The following is a 20,437-nucleotide window of genomic DNA, read 5'->3' as shown; positions in this document are numbered from 1 at the left end:
GGGACGACGGCAGCTCCTCACCCCTCTCTGGCTCTGGGGACGACGGCAGCTCCTCACCCCTCTCTGGCTCTGGGGACGACGGCAGCTCCTCCTCCCTCTCTGGCTCTGGGAGCGACGGCAGCTCCTCACCCCTCTCTGGCTCTCGGGAAGGCGGCTCACCCCTCTCTGGCTCTCGGGAAGGCGGCTCACCCCTCTTTATTGGAGTGACCGGGGCATCTCCCATGTCTACAGCCAGGTAATTAACCACCATGAGGGCAACCTCTGGGAAGGACGCCGGGTGGTGTTGTTCCTCCCACTGTTCCCACCTCTCCCCATCTCGACGCCACAGCGTGTTGATAACTATGGGGAGATCGTGGACGAGGTCTGCCTCAGGGTGCATCAACCAGTCCCAGATCTCCTGGGAAGGTGGTGAAGGTGGTGGTGCTGGAGGTAGTGGGGTGGCCCCTGATGCCCGGGGTGAACACTGCACCTCTTCCTGGGCCTGGTTGTAGGGGCATCCTGCCCAGTTGTGGCCGTCCTCCTCACACCGGCCACACCAGTTTGCCGGTGGCACGTCTGGGCAGGACCGCCAACGATGGTCCTCCTTCCCACACCAGGAACACCAGGGGAAGAGGCTGGCCGGGTCCTCCAGCGGTGGCTGCAGCAGCTTACATTTCTTCAGCTGCTGCTGCTTTTCCTGCTTTTGTCGCTGTCTGCTCTTTCCCATTTTTTTTTTTTTTTTTCAAAAAAAAAAAAAAAATTATCCCAAAAATTCCACAAAACAAAACAAAAATACTGCTCTGAGCCTCTAGGTGGCGCTATCCCACTTCTGACACCAAATGTGGCAGGCTGGCGAGTGGATAGAGGCCCAGAGACAGACTGCAGTAAAAAAAAAATAACTATTTTATTATAAATAAACACAAAATGAAAGGGCACAAGGGCCAAAACAAAACAATTTAAACACAAAGAAAGACAAAAAGCAAAATTTACAAAAATAACAATCTCCAGGCTGGGCAATGCCTTCACTGGATTCAAGCTCTCCAAACAACCAAAAAAAAAAACCAACCTGCTTCCTCAGCTCCCTCTCTCAAATGAGAAGCAGAGGCCTCCTTTTATATCAGGTGGCTGGGCGCTGATTGATCGTTAATCAACCTAATCAACTAATCAACCCCAGCCACCTGAACATAATAAACCCAGGCAGGTAGGGGAAGTTAACCCCATCCCTGCCAATTTAAAGGGCAGAGCTTTGCTCTGCCACAGGCCCAGAGACAGTCTGTAGTTCAAAAAAATAATTATTTTATTATAAATACACAAAAATAAAAGTGCACAAGGGCAAAATTAAGGGATTTAAACAAAAAAAAACAGTACAAAAAACAAACTTACAAAAATAAAGGTTTCCAGGCTGGGCAATGCCTTCACTGGATGTAGAATTCATAAATCACAAAAACCCACAAACACCAACCTGCTTCCTCAGCTCCCTCCTCCCAAATGAGAAGCAGAGGCCTCCTTTTATGTCAGGTGGCTGGGCTCTGATTGATCGTTAATTAAGTTAATCATCTAATCAACCCCAGCCACCTGAACACAATGAACCAAGGCAGGTAGGGGAATTTAACCCCATCCCTGCCAATTTCTAAAGAGCAGAGCTGTGCTCTGCCACAGGCAGCCAAACAAATTCACACAATAGCTATTGATGATGCATTCACCCATATGTTATCATGTTTTTCAAACACTTCAAATATCAACAGAACGGATACAGCCTACCCCAAACCAGATTCACTTACCATACCAGAAGAACCACTTCAAATCCCTGAGAGAGTCTGTAGATCTAGATTAACACAACCTTTCATAAACATAAACCACACACTGCAATACTGTATCGTCCTTGTTAAAAACAAAAACAAATAATTCAACCGAGAAAAGAATAGTTGTGTTAATGATTGGGGAAGATAGGTCTCTTGTTGTCTTCAGTGGCACAGAAGGGCACTGAAATAAGAAAGAATAAAAACAGAAATGTGGAATGTCATGTCATCTATTTTTCAAATTTGTAAAATTTTAATAAAACATTGGTAGCTCTCTACCGCAAATAGTTTGGAGGTTAAGCGAGTTTGACTGACCCACATTTTCAGCTCACAGGTTTGTGGCGAACAATTAAGGCTACACACCTGTAATTTACAGGTTTCTCTATGGGGTCAATATGTATAATTTTTTTGAGTGTGTCCATTGTCTGGAAGTAAGAGTAAGTATTGTTAATGTACTTGGTACCAACTTTCTAATTTTCCCTAGAATTGTACCTGATTTCCATCTTCATTTTGATATCAACACAATTTGAACAGGGACTCTGTCTGATAATTCACTCCAACCCAGCCTCTCCCACTCTCCATTAAATGAATATATACATGGTAATCACATGACATGTGACACTGTAGAAACATGAGTAACGTTTGTGTAATCTCTAATTGAGGCTGGATTGTGGCATCAGTTTGATATGGCAAAGAGATGAGATGGAGTTTTGGGTTCAGGGTCCCGATGCTTGGGTTGTTGGCTGTAAAGAAGGGAGGGAATTGGTAGAAGCAGAGATTCAGGACGCACTCATTTGTAATACATTCCCCAGAGATCCCCATGACAGATAACATCTGAGTGACTCGGAATTCTGAATGATATTCCCTGCTTCAAATTAAACTTTAATTCCAGGGTCAAGGGGCAAGAAAAAGCTCTGTTTGGATAAAAGAGTGGATGCAGTACTGGGGTCAGGAGTCAGGATGACCTTTTGATGGTCCAGCAGAGCGGAATTAAAGGATTTGTTTGCCTCTGCTTTTACAAAGAAGTTCTATTAGTTACTAAAAAGACACCATGACACATAACAATATCCTACCTCCCCACCCCACGCACTTATAGACACACACGGTGTAAACCAACAGGTAATCCTCACACCTTGTACATCGCAATAGTAAACGTGATTAACACAAGCAGACCCATGTGATGATCAAGGATTCATGTAGAGCTCAGATTGACAATCAACTGGCCACACACTGAAGAGCAAGCTTTCCAAGAGACTGTGAAGAATGGTTCAAAAAAGATGACACAAAACTGACTCTCTGATAGTTTTGGTCATAACACTGCTTCAAGATTCTAGGTTTCTACAGCTTGCGCCAAAGGTTTTACGTCTTCCTATAGAATTAACTCCTTTTGCTTCATAACGGTGAATGAAATCTGCTGAATAATATCATGCTAACATATTGAATTACATACCGCTTTGTAGTTTTCCATATAAATAATGAAAAACTGACAATAAAACTGAAAACTGTGACATAGACGTTCACGATATAGTTTCTTTGTTTCTTTGATTGCATCATTTGGTTTTGCATATACAAGCTTTGTGTTTAGGATGTGCTTTAGAGCATGTTTTTAGGTCCTATAAGCTCTTCAATGCATTGACATTAAAGCAGTAATAATTATCCAGAGATTTGATGAGGTTTCACTCTGGTTGATTGGTTCATTAATGCTGACAGTCTTACTCAGGAATACTGCACCGTATTGTTTTTAATGCTTGTCCTGGGTTCCCTTGGAGATTGAGGTATATTTAGATTTCAAAGCTTCTCTTACCTGTGAAAAAAATACTTTTAAACCCCAGGAATAATGTGTAACGAAAAACATCAAAGGACATGCACCGTTCCTCTGCTAGCTACTGCTAGATGCAGCTGGCAGATACTATTCAGATTCACCACTGACATTCAGGTGGAGATTTTCTACAACTGTGTGTACACCCTTGAAACAGTTCATAATTTAATCTGGCCATGGGATTGATTCCATCACTACCACCGGAGCAGGGGACTATGTTGGAAGTTGGGTTTTATTACTTGTTCTGATGTCTCTCCTTTTTAGCACTCAAGATATCTCTGTCAACTACAGTGACCCTTGCAGGCCCTATAGTTCACCATAAAATGTGAGAGTGAAACCAGCAACACTAAATCATGCTCAGATATAAAGATACAGTCATGTGAGGCACCATAGAAGACTTGTCTTTACATGAACTACAGAATTTCACATTAATGTGACTCAGTTGCAGACAATTTAAATTACATGTTGATGTGCTGTCAGATAACTGGGTGTCTATTTTCTTGTCCTTCAATAAAGGTACAGAGGCATTCTATTTCTGTCAAGATTCATACTATTGACTTTTTTACCCAGTATCTCTTCTAACACAAAAACTCACAACATTTAAAATATTGAACAAAACCTTGTTTTGTATCTTGGGCTGCTAGATGAGTTTTGATTACTATAGATATTAGCATACATGTTAAAAGGGGTTCATTTGTAAATAAAAGGTACTTAAAATTAAAGAAGAGTGATGGTATGTTAATGAACCTTGATTTACAGTAGCTTCCACATATGCTTCAAGCTCTCATCTGTGTGTGGGTTTGTGCCTTATTGTTGGTGCCGGTAGCTGCATGCCGATCATTGCACAGCCATGTTTTAACATAATCTTCAGGTTTGAACAATACTGGACTAATCTGATGAACAGGAGCGACGACGCTGTTGTTAAGAGAGCTAGTTATTTGGTGTTTTGACATTTGGGGTGTAAAAAAAAAAAAACGAGCAATTGTCTTACTCATGGACGACCCATTCTGAAATATATTGTTACAGTACACTTTGTCATTCAATTCCCCTCATATGGCTCATCATTTGCACACTGTTTAATTCATGCCTGTCAAACAAATGAACCTCTGCATGGTAATGCAGTAATCAAGAAGCAAACATGACCACAATTGTATCAATGTACTGCATTCAGTGCTTGCTAATAGCAGTGATAAACTCTCATTCTGGTAGAATGGTCTGGTGTCGACGCCTTCTGAAATACCCAAGCATGCCATCCAGTAGAGCATCACATGCCTATCATCCAGAAACACAGTGTGATCATTGCGTGTTGTGCCACTAGTAACAATAAGGTTAACAAACTACAGAAAACACAGTCACTGTTATCCTTATCTGTTCAGCCATAGCACAGTCCATTCAACCATCAATCTATTTTTGCTGTGTATTATCACACTTTTCATAACAGCCTTTGAAACCACAGCTTCACAAGATCAATCCATTTTCAACTTTGACTTTATGCAGGTTGATTTGAAACATGTCCAGACACAGCCCACAATGACAGGCTGCCTTGGTTTCATATCCACAAAGCCATCACACTAAACCCTTCACTGGAATTATTGATAGCATGCAGGGTCCTGTGACAAATGTAGAATTATGAAATCACCTGCATTGGGAGCTTATCAAACAATTTCGGCATGAAGTGTCACGTCAACCAAAGTATTTCCATTTTTAAGGTGCTCTACAGAGCAGTGAAAGTTACATTGTTGCCATCTGTTGCAAAAACAATTTAGGGTATTTTTTAAATATTTTTTTAAACTCCTAATTCAAACCAGAAAACCTGAATATATTTCAAGGTCATAACATTAAATATATCCTAAAAATATATAGATAACCTCCTTTTTTAAAAGCATTTTACAATGTATTTCAAATTTTGTAGTATCTTATTACAATTTGTTAGGTGGTCCAATAAAAAAAGTATATCTTGAAATGTTTGTGAAATTTATATTTGAATTTATTGTTATTCAGGAATGTTCCCACAGTCAAGATATATATATATATACATATATATATATATATATATATATTCTATATATATATATATATATATATATATATATAATCTATATATATATACATATACATGTGTGTGTGTGTGATGTGTGTGTGTGTGTCATATATATATATATATATATATATATATATACTATATATATATATATATATATATAGCATATACACTCGTTTTCAGTTCGTTGCCCCTGTAAAAGCAGGACCCAGGACACAGAAATGAAAGTTTTAAAGCGCTGATGTGCTATTTTTAATAAACACAAAAACAAAATAAACACAAAACGAACACCTAGCTCTTACGAGCACTGACTAACACACAACATAGGAACTTAAACTATAAACAAGACAGCTAAGCTGTTTATCTGTTACACAAACTAACAAAACAAAACACACAAAAAAGGCTTTCACACAGTACATTTTTTCATAACTGTTGAAAGCACCATCAACCGGGCCCTCCACACATCAGCAGCCCTGAGCCCACTGGCTGCTTTCCTTAAATACCCTGCACCTGGCTCTAATTTACAATAATCACCAGGTGCAGGGGATAATTAATAATAACACAATTAACAAAACAATCAATTACATGTTTTATGCAGGGAGGACATCAACCCCCTCCCTGCTGTGTTACACACTCTGACTCACTATATATATATATAAATGTAAAATGTCAGGTCTACAGTAGTACTAAAAACTGGCCAATAGAGTATTGCTTATTCAGGGGCATTCTCGCATAGTTTTATAAGCATTGTTAAACAGATCTAACCCCATAGGATACACAACTTTGAAGTGGTGTTTCTTTAATTAAAAACAAGGTGCCTGACTTTGATCAGATTAAACACACTGAAAATGATGACAGATGACAACAACAACAGTACAAGAAGAAGTTAGCAAACAGCTGGGGTTTGTAAGAGCAGCTAAAACAAAACAAGGTGTGATCTGAGAGATATGTAGACACAAAATAAGTCCTGGTTACAACTTCAAAGCATTTCAAACTGTGAAACCTGACAGGACAGTTGCAGATAGGAAAATGTGGGAAGGGTCGCAGGGGAAGCACTTGGCGGTTATCTGTCTACACTTTCCTGTCTGAATTCTGCCCAAAACCAAATCAAAGGGAAACCCAATTTTAAAAGGAAACAAGCTCAAGCCTTGCAAGCATTATCGGGTCTATCGCACACTGAAATAATAATAGGGAGAGCAGGGGCCTGGCAAAGTGGCATGTTTAATTTTCATAATCTGTCAGGTGGTTCTGAAGTAGGGCCCTGCTGACTGAACTGTTTAAGAGAGATTCCTTTTGTGATAGCCATAAAATGAGAGCAAATGAGTGTAGAAAACTGCTTGGATGGATGCCAGTGGAATGTCAACAGCATGCAGATTAGAAGTGAAACATTTTCCCAACAATAAAAAATTATACACATGTGCACTGCTGGTAGCCAGCCTTCCAGTGCAGCAGAGCTAATTTGTGATATTGTATATTTTTGGGTTTGTAGTCCACATATAATTATAACTACTGTTTAGAAAACATCTTTGATGGTGCAAATAAGTGGAAAAAAAAATCCATCCTGGTGGAATTACTGGAAATCTACAGCTACAAATGTAGAGTGGCTACAGCACAACACTGTAACCCAACCTGGTACACATTACAAGCAGGCGTTTCTTTTTACATTGGCTTTCATGTCTTGTCAGTAGTCTCCTGACAAGGTTGTGTGGTCCAGTGGTTGAAGAACTGGGCTTGTAACTAGGAGGTCCCTGCTTCAAATCCTGGCTGAGCAAATCACTTGTGCTCCATCTTTCAGGTGAGACATTGTTGTAAGTGATTCTGCTGCACATGCATAGTTCACACAGCCTATTTTCTCTAATTCACCTTGGATAAAAGCATCTGCTAAATAAACAAATAATACTAAAACCAATAGGCTATACATTAAATTACAATGTATGTTATTGAGAGTTACTGTACCATCCTTAATAAAGACAGTATTTATTTCACCTCTGAGTCGTCGTTGGTCCGCCCATTATTTTGTGTGTATTCACAACTGTACTTTCAAACAGAAGGTCAGCCCTGCAAATATCCACTTGAACTCTCTGGGTGCCTGGCCAGCAGGGGTCCCTGATGATTCTGACTCCTGAACATGCAGGAGCACCAGTCAATATGACATTTCCTGTGGAATCCCTATAATAAGTAGCTTGGCACAGCCAGGAGTTGAACCTGTGCTACCCTTATTGTATGACTCACCATGCTAACCGTGTGGTCATGCCACTCAGAACTATTAGATGCTTTTATAATAATATAAGTTTCATCCTCCTCTGGAGGATATCTACTTAAGTGCTTTCTTCTTTTTATCAGCATTCTAACCTTGAACCAGCATTCCTCGATTTTGATTAGGAGACTGATTGGGTTGCAATACAGAGGGCATTGATGTTTTCACCCCCGTATTAAAACGTTCAATCCAAATCGTATTGCACTCACGCTACAAAATACATATTGCGATTGTGAGAGGGTCAATACTTTTGGACACCAGCCTATATTGGCTTCTCTATATTTAAACAAGTTCTCCTTATAATACTGGAAGTATGTCAAATGTCTATTACATGAATCACAATGAATTGCAATGAATTCCCTGGACATGATCGAGGGCTGCATAGAGGAAGAGACCTCGGGAATTGATAATAGAAGATATGTGCTTATAACTTAGAAAAGAGTAAGGAGATTCCCATCGGCTTGCAGAGAGCCACCCTCAAAGAGGTGAGACCGAACCGTTCAGTCTCCAAGGCTGGGAAGCAACCGATACTTCCTCCAAGAGGGATATAGGAGAGAGAAATGGGAAGATGACAGCGATAGTTAAATTGGGCCGGAGGTCCCCCTTGACTTGCGCAGAACGAAGCAAGCGGCAGCAGGGCTTTTAAGGTTGAGAAATGAGCTTCACTTACCCCCAAAAGAGACTCCCAGTAACCTGCAACTGCACCACCAATGCAAAGCAAATATGAATTTTTATTTTTTTAAAATAATCTTACTGCTCAGTGGAGAGGACCCCCCCCCCCCTTTGGGAGGAAACCTCTGGTGAGCTGTACTAGTTACAGGGTGTTAGCCAGTGGAGTGGTCCAGCTGGAATGAGTCTGAGTGTGCTACTCTTTTCATTGGGCGATTGCCAACTGATGTTCATGTGTTCTTATGGAAAGAAGAGATGTGCATTTTAAAATATAAAAATTGAAAGTTTAAAAAAGAAAGAAAGAAAGAAAGAAAGAAAGAAAGAAAGAAAGAAAGTAAACCATTGAAATGCCAAAATGAATGATAATACATCATGATGCCATGTAACTTTACCTATAGCGAATGTTGCATAACAAGTTTTGTTAGTTCCACTTGGAACATTTATGTCAATGCCAACTTCCTGACAGTCAGATGTTTACCACAAACTCAAACATTGAGTACCAGTAGCAATAAAAGCTGCCAACTGTCATTTTCAAGGAGCTTTTTATATGTATTTACAAGAAGATCATTACATTGATTTTGCTTCTATCAGCACTTTGATAAAGCTGAAATCATTTCCCAGACTTATTAACGCTAAAACTGGCACGACAGTTCATTTTGATAGTTTGAAGTTTCCAAATTAAATTACACTGCGTGTCTGAAAGTTATGCGGTTGTCCCTTTAACTTTTCCTAAATACATGTATTAAATACCCTGACAGCGTATCAAAGACAGGATTGCAAAAATAAGGAAGTTGTACACCTGTCCACCTAGTCATTTTGACTGCCTTTTACAATACATGTTTTTATTTAGAATATAACCTACAATATTATATTTTACAAGCCTGTTGTTATCTCTACTGGACCAGGCAGCCCACAATTCTTTTGTTTTGTACAAGGAACGCACCAGGGAACATATCAGGGAGAGATTCTATCTTGAAACATTTCGATCAGAAAACCACAAAGTAGCAGGCTGCTACAAGCTCAACCTAGATTTAGTGCTACACTGACTTACACAGGCAAGGGAAAATATATGTTACTTTTGTTTTAAATTAAAAAAATTATTTCATTTTTACAGTTTTGTATGTACATATGCCTGTTTACACACCAGTTTCTTTTGAATTATAGATTTTCATTTTATGAAGAAGTGCGTCTTTATATGTGGTAAGTTTAGATAAACCCTTTTATGTTTAACTGTTCATTTAAATACAGTGTTTCAGCTGTGCAAATGTTGTGATTGAATAAAACTTAATCTGTAGCCAATAGTTGGTCTTTCATTTTAATATTGATGTTGTTTAAAATGTAACCTTCACAATGACTGCCAGCGCCGGGTTTAGGTAGGAGTATAACCGTGGCGGTTCTAGTGTTAAAACAGTAACAATGACAAGCTTTATGTCCTGGTACAAAAGACACATTTCAGCCATCATCTTCTCTCTTGGAATAGACATTGAATAGTCTGCAAGCGCGTTGGCGTTCTGATGGTCGATGGTATTGGTTAATGTGAAAAACTCACAAAGATATCTAGATTAATGAAAAATGAATCTTAAGTATCTTAAATCTGCAGAACAGACCCATCGAAGTTAAAAGCTGTTTGTCACACATTTGTAAATAATTACTGGCTTTGTGACAGGGCTTGGAGATTGAATGAGCTTGCAATATGGACAGATTCCCATTAATTAAATCAATTTAATTACTTTGCCCTACAGCAAAAATTCCTCGAGCAGAACTCAATGTACCCAGACAGAGCATGATCCATGAAATATTTAAAGTAAATTGCTTTAACCCATTAAAACCTTGGAGGCAATGGGGCCATTTATTTTTAAACGTCACAAACACCTCAGACCTATACTGACCTATATTTTTTGTATTTTGTATTTGAAACCAAATATTAAGTACATAGTATTTACTTAGTAAATACATGTGAACTTACGCATAATTACAATGTCATTAATTTGTAATTGTTTCATATTAATTGTGTTAGTGTTAGTGTTAGTATTAAGGTTAGTGCTAGTGTCAGTGTTATGGTTAGATAAATGAACTGTGTCATACAGTGAACAGAGTTGGACATGCAGTTAGCAAAGTGCTGTTTTTGGTAATTAATGAATGCAGTAGCATGGAACCTAAAGTAAACATGCAATCATCTAAATGTAAACATGCAATCATCTATATGGCTCTAGATATCAGATGTTAACTCTGTAAACTGTGGTACAGCTTATAAAAGGTTCCCTTTGAAAAGCATGGAAGTGTAAAAGCATGGCAAAACCCATAGATGTATGGTAATACAACATTTAGTCATCCCCAGTGAAAATTTCTCAGTCCTGTCTTGGGGGGACCACCCTTTCTCGCAGAGGGTGTGGGATTCTGACAAATTAAGCAAGTGCTAATTGATGCCACTGGTGGCATGGACTTCTCTAAAAGGCTGTTAAACTCAGTCTGTAATTCTTACTTTTCTGTTTGCCCAAATAAACTGAGCCACATATAAAACAGTGGGGCGGCAAATAAAGGACCTTTTTTACTGCAGCGTCCTACTCTGGACCAGGCATTTACAAAACGGTGTGGATTTCAAATATACACAGCATTAAGAACACTCTTTTGAAGGGTCTGTTTGGACCCTGGAGCCCGCAGGTAAACAGCACAATGTGGTTCTCACATTTACAGCCAGGATTTCAAGGGTGCTTCAACTTAAGCGTGAGAGGCATAAAGTGAAGAAACACTGGTGGTTCTTTTTAGCTGGTCTGAAGGTCAGAAATTAGCTTTCATTTGAGCAAAACCCATAAACCAAACCCATTGGAGCTCTTGCATCCCATTCACACATCTAATCACGCTGTGATTATACAGAATATCCAGGCTGGCAAAATTTCAGGGCCTAGTGGTATTAAATGCAATTAGGCTGAGAGCGGCTATGTTTGGCTTCGCAAGGCGAGTAGAGAGCTGGTTACACTGCATTAGGCAGGGTGATATATGTTGAGTATTAAAGTGAGACAAGATTCAGTTACATATCCTATGGGAATCCTTAATGTATATATTATTATTTGCAATTTGGTAACTGTTCCCATGTTTCTTTTTTTAATAGACTGACATCCCTTTCAAGGTTATCAAACAGTAATTTGTCTATGGAAGTTTTATTTCAAACAAGTTGAGTAATATAAGGAGAAAGCATGTACCCAAACTGACTTGGACTCAATTGGCATGCATATACTGGCGAGAATACACAAAACCCATGTCTCTTTAACAGAGCAGACAGTGTTTGAATCTGTGAAGCTGCAGGCTGGGGTGTGATCCTCTGTTGCCTGTGGTTTCTTACACTGTCTTTTAGCTTCATTATTTGACTACCTGCAGAACATGAATAGCTTAGGTGAACAATGGGGATTTACTGAAGTGTCTCGTGTGGATTTGTCTGCAACATATTGACAACACAGAAGAAAGAAAATGTCTCCAGATCATGTTTTCTGGGTTTTTTATCTAATTTTGTATCACAGTTTAACAGCTGTGGTATAAAATGTAAAATAATACAGCAAATAAGACATACTATCCATCAGCGCTCCAGGTGAGGTTGTGGGTCTGTGAGTAACTTACCCTCTAAAAGTGTAGTACAACTATTCATTGTATTAGTGAGTTCCCTTGGAGAAGTGTAATATTTTCATCATTTTGTTTTTCATTCCTGTTACATAGTAAAGCTTTAGTTTACACCCTCTATAACATGCAATTACACAGTGATTGTTTACTTTGTTTTAAATGTTAGACATTCAGGAAACTGTGTTTTGAAAGATTTTTAGTTGGCTGTGATGTCACAATCACCATTTATGTTCATTAAAAAGATGATGAAGAACACCCTTACCTGGCTGAGATATGTGGCTGATTGTGATGTCACTGTCTTGATGGAATTTGCAGTTCAAGGGAATTTAATTTTTTAAAGCAGGTGATGTCAATCTTACCATTGCTGAGAACAAAGCATGGTAGAAACTCAGTATAGTACTATTGATGTGATCAAAGCTGCCTAACCAAACAGGCATTCTGCATGGCTAAAAAGTCCCCAGCAGTCTATACTAGCAAACAACATATGTGTTTTGGCAAACCATCAATATTCACTGTCAAAATGACCTGAAGAAACAGAACCATTAGCAAACTGCACCATTACCTGCAATTGACGACTGCCCTGCGTGTGGAGCTGTTGTTTTTGTGGGTCCGGCTTGCTGTTTCAGGATGACTTGGGTTATTACCTTAGATGGCAGTCTGGAATGTATGGTTGCTACATTCACAACCTGTTGTTAATACATGTCTGCTTCACACTGCGTTTGCTTTCCTGTTTTTGTTTTCCCACCAGCCATGTGTTTGCCTGAGGTTGACTATGTCAATGATGACTTTCCACAACTACTTATCAACAGGCAGACAGGACCATAAAAATACTATGGTTTGACTCCCACGCCCCAAACCACAGGCCCACACCATCATCCCCGGTGAGGCAGACTAAGAGACAAGCACCCGTTCACACTTGCGGTTTAGGCCAGCCCAAAAAAGCTCTGCAAATTCCCATGGTATGTCAGTGGAACCTTTCTCCTTTATGTCCGTGTTATCTCTGGTGAAAACCTGCAAGTTTGTCTGAGAACTCTCGGAAATACTGAACAGCAGGCCAGAAATAAACCCACCACGGATCTTGGACTTTATGGAACCTACGGCGATCACCAGCCCGTTAAATAGCAATGGGGAATGCATTGAATACACCGACACTTTTGACGATGATGATGCTGGTCAGTCATGAATGGTAAGTATTTCTTCATCGTACAGCTTTCATTAAAATGATAAAACTTGCGCTCTCTCGCGCTCTGTGTGAGTGTGCGTGTGTATATATCTATATATATTTCAGATTGTAGCTAAGATTGTAAATTTCAACACTGATAAATAATGAATACGACGTTGCATACTCAGTCACCATTAATATAATAATCTGTATTGTAACTAATGTAACGTACAAGTCCTTGTTTGCTGCATTTATGCATGATCCAACACGAGCGCTTCTTTCCACAGTAACCGACTGCACTGTCAACACACGCCTTTATCGTATCTTATACAATAAGTACAGTACCAACAGTGCTGTAAAAAATAAGATTGCCATATTTACATCTGCAAATTTCCCAGATCAATCTCTTATGTTGACTTCTGGGAATGCTGTGTTTACGTCATTGTTTACATTCTTGACAAGCACTTCTCTGCAATTTCGGCTTCCTTTTCAGCCACATATGTGAACGCACTTAGGCCCCCTAAAACCTCAACTGTGAACGGAATTTTTGAGGTGGCCCAGAGGTGGCCCAAGGTCGACTCAGTAAGTGTGAACAGGGTGAGGGTGTCATTAAAGTTAGAGCTGTGTGTGAGAAAGCCAATCATATCTCAACTCTGGCTAACCACACTAAGAAGATCTGCTTAAAAACAAGGGAAATATATATAGTGTATATATAGTGAGGAATTCTTGCTTCTGGTTGCACTCTATGACTGTATAGTTTAGTCTTCCACACACTACCAGGTGTTTTTAAATAACAAACACTGATAACAGTAGTCCAGTTACCCTCCGTGGGTTGTATTTATTTTTTAAATCAAAATCAAATAAACAAACAAAACCTAACCCTTTCTTGGGTCCTAAACTAAACACTTATTTTTCCTTCCAAACTAAACAGGGGCAGGCTAATTCTGCTTACCCTGAAACAAACTATCCATTCAGTTTTAAAGTTCTTTGTTACGTCAGCATTTGGTCTCTTCTCTTTTTTCCCTTTTTCCCTTATCAACTTTACCAGCTTTAACTGCTAGACAATTAGATAATTAATCCAATTGATGATCACTCCTGACATTAGTATGCTCTCCAGGTCCTTAAAGCCTTCAAATATCCTTTCTAACATAATACCATTTTTTTTTCAACAAAACACAACATAAACCCAAGTCTGTGATTTAACCTAATACATCAAACTGTGGGAACCAATTTACATTAATTTATTAACTATAGTTTTACTTTTAAACACATTACATTATTTCATAGTTTACTGCCCAGTTGGTTTATGTTGTCTTCATATTTTATTATTTTAGTTTTCTTTGAAACCATCACCACAACCTTTACCCAGATGGAGTGGGCATTTATTACAGCCACGGCCTCACGGCTGATCAATTTTGTTCTGGAATGTACACTCCATCACAATATATAATATCTCAAACTTGAAATACACTTTATAGATATGTTAGCCTATCAAGGCCAGCTGAGGCACAGTAGCCTCAGGTGGCAGTGTATAATTCTGGGTCTCAAAGCGTCTTTCAAACAGTTGCAATTTATGCTCTTCCCATAGGCTATCTGCAGCTTTGCCTGCTCAAGTTGACTTGACTTGTGTTTTTGTTAAATTCATTTAAAATCAGGTACTTGTTAAACTGAATCTGTGCAACCTGTCTACATGTGTTGTTTTCAGCACTAATATTGTAGCTATAAGGACAGCCATGACTGACGTTGACTGTGGCATGCGTCTGGCTGCCCCTTGTATTGTGTGTCGTCTAAATGATTCTTTGTTTGTTTTGTGGGTTTTCTTTTATTTTGGCACATATCATGACAACAGATGAGACACCTTTCAGCAGCCAAGTCTCACTGTAGACTACTGTCATGTTTACTGGAAGCTGGTCTTGCTCCAGCAACACAAGAAAAGGTGTCAGGTGTCTAGAAATCTGTAACCAGGGTTACTGCTGAATCTGAATGATACAAACAAAAATAAAAGTGTGTGATTGCCAACTATATTTCCACCACAGACGGAAGTTCAAATTGATTCTTCAGCTAAAAACAAATGATTGGTGTGGCTGTTCGTAAACAAAATATTCTAATTATGTTTTGAGGAAACATAAAAGACAGGGTGCATTTGCACACATCAGAACGCAGAAACAGTGACAAGTGAGCGCTGGACAATCTACCCACAAAACATGGCAAAACCACAGCAATCAAAATGAAATGTTGGTAGAGCACTGAGGATTTGTGAGTTGGCTAGTCAATGGAATCCAAAAAGTTAGTTAAAGTCCTACTATTGAAATAGGTAGTTTTCTTCATTGACAGGTTTTCATGTTTTTTTGTTTTTTTGATAGATTCATATCTATACAACTTCTGTACCCACTCATCCATGTAATTCCCATCTGTTTGAGTTGTGAACCATCAGTGTTTCTATCTATCTTTCCAGACAGACTGTAGTTCAGTCTCCTCTATCTATCTTTCCAGACAGCCTATAGTTCAGTCTCCTCTATCTATCTTTCCAGACAGCCTATAGTTCAGTCTCCTCTATCTATCTTTCCAGACAGCCTATAGTTCAGTCTCCTCTATCTATCTTTCCAGACAGCCTATAGTTCAGTCTCCTCTATCTATCTTTCCAGACAGCCTATAGTTCAGTCTCCTCTATCTATCTTTCCAGACAGCCTATAGTTCAGTCTCCTCTATCTATCTTTCCAGACAGCCTATAGTTCAGTCTCCTCTATCTATCTTTCCAGACAGCCTATAGTTCAGTCTCCTCTATCTATCTTTCCAGACAGCCTATAGTTCAGTCTCCTCTATCTATCTTTCCAGACAGCCTATAGTTCAGTCTCCTCTATCTATCTTTCCAGACAGCCTATAGTTCAGTCTCCTCTATCTATCTTTCCAGACAGCCTATAGTTCAGTCTCCTCTATCTATCTTTCCAGACAGCCTATAGTTCAGTCTCCTCTATCTATCTTTCCAGACAGCCTATAGTTCAGTCTCCTCTATCTATCTTTCCAGACAGCCTATAGTTCAGTCTCCTCTATCTATCTTTCCAGACAGCCTATAGTTCAGTCTCCTCTATCTATCTTTCCAGACAGCCTATAGTTCAGTCTCCTCTATCTATCTTTCCAGACAGCCTATAGTTCAGTCTCCTCTATCTATCTTTCCAGACAGCCTATAGTTCAGTCTCCTCTATCTATCTTTCCAGACAGCCTATAGTTCAGTCTCCTCTATCTATCTTTCCAGACAGCCTATAGTTCAGTCTCCTCTATCTATCTTTCCAGACAGCCTATAGTTCAGTCTCCTCTATCTATCTTTCCAGACAGCCTATAGTTCAGTCTCCTCTATCTATCTTTCCAGACAGCCTATAGTTCAGTCTCCTCTATCTATCTTTCCAGACAGCCTATAGTTCAGTCTCCTCTATCTATCTTTCCAGACAGCCTATAGTTCAGTCTCCTCTATCTATCTTTCCAGACAGCCTATAGTTCAGTCTCCTCTATCTATCTTTCCAGACAGCCTATAGTTCAGTCTCCTCTATCTATCTTTCCAGACAGCCTATAGTTCAGTCTCCTCTATCTATCTTTCCAGACAGCCTATAGTTCAGTCTCCTCTATCTATCTTTCCAGACAGCCTATAGTTCAGTCTCCTCTATCTATCTTTCCAGACAGCCTATAGTTCAGTCTCCTCTATCTATCTTTCCAGACAGCCTATAGTTCAGTCTCCTCTATCTATCTTTCCAGACAGCCTATAGTTCAGTCTCCTCTATCTATCTTTCCAGACAGCCTATAGTTCAGTCTCCTCTATCTATCTTTCCAGACAGCCTATAGTTCAGTCTCCTCTATCTATCTTTCCAGACAGCCTATAGTTCAGTCTCCTCTATCTATCTTTCCAGACAGCCTATAGTTCAGTCTCCTCTATCTATCTTTCCAGACAGCCTATAGTTCAGTCTCCTCTATCTATCTTTCCAGACAGCCTATAGTTCAGTCTCCTCTATCTATCTTTCCAGACAGCCTATAGTTCAGTCTCCTCTATCTATCTTTCCAGACAGCCTATAGTTCAGTCTCCTCTATCTATCTTTCCAGACAGCCTATAGTTCAGTCTCCTCTATCTATCTTTCCAGACAGCCTATAGTTCAGTCTCCTCTATCTATCTTTCTATCCAGACAGCCTATAGTTCAGTCTCCTCTATCTATCTTTCCAGACAGCCTATAGTTCAGTCTCCTCTATCTATCTTTCCAGACAGCCTATAGTTCAGTCTCCTCTATCTATCTTTCCAGACAGCCTATAGTTCAGTCTCCTCTATCTATCTTTCCAGACAGCCTATAGTTCAGTCTCCTCTATCTATCTTTCCAGACAGCCTATAGTTCAGTCTCCATCCCCATCCAATCTTCCGTCGTGTCAAACTGTCTAATATTAAATGACAATAAAATCTGCAGACAATTGCATGCAAATCTCCATAGAAGTCAGTGTGTAGAATGATATATGACTTGCCACTGGGATCTGGAGCCTCATCCATATTATGAATATTATGAGATAAAATCAGTATTCAATGTATTGTAGTGCTGCAGCACACATAGAATATGATGCGTAAATCTCGCAAACAAACAACAGCACTAAACATAGTGAAGCATGAGTATTTTATGGTAAATACTAAGGGTTTTTTAAAATTATTATTATTATTATTATTATTATTATTATTATTATTATTATTATTATTATTATTATGCACAATTCAAACTATGTTACAGTAAATGACTATTATAGGAACACTGTGCTGTATGGTATAATGTGGATTAATTATTTTATACATTGTGTTACACATTGGTTTCCTTTGCATGGTATTGTTTTAATTTTCCAGTCCTGTTATATGAATGAATACGAACATGGTCATTTTTGCAATGCTTGTCAAACAGTGTTTGTTCCTGTACTTGCATATCTGTCCCCTCGCTGATTTCGTAAGGAATTAAAGTTCCAGAAGAACAAGCCATTTCATATGGTCGGCTGCTTCCACAGATCATCTTAGTGCTCAATTTAAGCCTGTGCCAGCTTGATTTACACCTGCTTAACAAACCAGGCAGAGCTCATGCTATTGAATCAGATTAGCAAAGCTGATTATGACACAGAACCTCAGTCTCTGCCATATGCTCCACAATGTATCATTAGGTAAATGATCAGGGTTTGAAGTAAGTGGTCCTCAGGTCAGTGTGGACCACAAATTCAGAAACATAGCTTGTGAGAGCATATTCTGACTGTAAAAAATGCAATACTTATGCATAATAAAAGAACACAGAGTGTTTTCTACTTGTTTTTGGAATTGTGATTTTTCTATCAAAACTGGATCTTAAAGCAAGCAGACCTGACATCCCCTCTGAGACAGTTCCAGCGTACATTTCAAAATCTCTTAGCAACTGCAACACGGCGAAAGCCTTTTGCTCAAGGTTGAGCAGAGAAACTTTAGCTAGAATCATCATGAGGAGAAAGTTGTTATTATTTGCTTTACTGTCCTTTTCAATCTTACCCTCACTTCACTCCATTCCTTTGTGCAATGCAAACTGCTTCACAAATATTTCAAATGTGATTAAACTCTTTACAGATATGCTTTGCCAACACCACAGCAGAACAACAGAACCAAAAGATACAAATACGTTAGCGTTAGATCAGTTTGTGAAAGCGCATGACTTTTGGTATACAGGACCCTATACTTGCAACACTTTTTTAAAGAATGCTTTTTGCAAGAGTGCTAGTAAACATTCTCTTAGGTTAAACAGTGCTTTGAAATAAATAGAGCAAATTATTATGCCCTCTCTAAAGCAATTAAAAAAAGTTTCATGGACAGAAAACGTCATTTTATTTTTTGACTGTTATTCTTTTTTGTGAATTGGAGGACCCACAGTGTTTACTATGATGTCATTGGCACTATGGTAATGATTGTGACAGGGATTTCTCTCATTGCATTGCTTTAGTTAGACAGGACGAATGCTGTGTTTACAATGAACTTCGTGTTTGCTTATAGTATAATAGGTGTTGTTTAGTGCCGCCAAAAACATGGTAAATCAGTTCAAAATACGGTAATTATTTATTAGGTTCATTAACCCTTCGAGATACAAAAGGAGCTCAGCGGCTGTTCAAACAGTTTCTCTTTATACATTTGAGAGCGACTCAAGTATCATGAGGAGGAAACTGACTATTTGGATGAGCAGATCCAACCTGTCAGTACATTTTAAACCCTGTTTCGTGCATCTCATTGCACCTCAATAATCTTTTTGTTTTTTGTGGGACACACACACATGTCCCTTGTACCTTAAAGGGTTACATTACTATTGCAATGAAAGACTTTAATGGCAATGTGATTGGGAATATTACGCCTACTTAGAGACTTGACCTCAAGGGGGTGTTATAAATAAAGGCTAATGGGAGAAGAGAGCCACCTTGGGGAATGAGGAGGCCTTATGAAAGTGGGCTCTAGATTGACTGGCACTGGCTGAAGGACCGGGTAACAAGTTGAAACCAGACCCAGTTACTAAGCCATCGGGTGCACGTTCCTTCAATGAAATTTTAAACTAAGGAAGCCGTCCTGATTTGTAAAAGTGTGTGTTGTGCTTGTCTGCCTACTACTGTGGAAATATGTGCTCTACACACGATATGTGTTGCTGTTGTGGTTACTTGTTATTCACATACAAGTATGAACACTCATTATTATCATCCAATAAAAGAAATGTAGGTATTTTAAACATGTGAAGCAGGCTGAGATGCTTTTCAAAACAGCAGCTTATTTCTCTTATTCAAGGAAGTCCGGCCACTGAATACATCCGTCAAGCTTAAAAGAAACATTGGAAGGTCAAATTCATCATCAGTGTTGATGTTTTTTTTCTATTTTATTATTATTATTAGGACTGTGACTACTTAGCTTAACCTAAGGATCCTGCTTAATGCGTTTGGGTTTACAGCATACCTGGCAGTTTGTTAAAACAAGTGAAGAATACAAGTGAGCTTTAAAGAGCAGTGCCTCACCTCACCAAATTTAGAATTAGGAAAATATTACTTTACATATCGGACAGCTGCAAAGATTTATTTCATTTTAAAAAATTACCAC

Source organism: Polyodon spathula, chromosome 2 (assembly GCF_017654505.1).
Source record: "Polyodon spathula isolate WHYD16114869_AA chromosome 2, ASM1765450v1, whole genome shotgun sequence".
NCBI classification, from domain to species: Eukaryota; Metazoa; Chordata; class Actinopteri; order Acipenseriformes; family Polyodontidae; genus Polyodon; species Polyodon spathula.
This window is presented reverse-complemented; position numbering follows the sequence as displayed.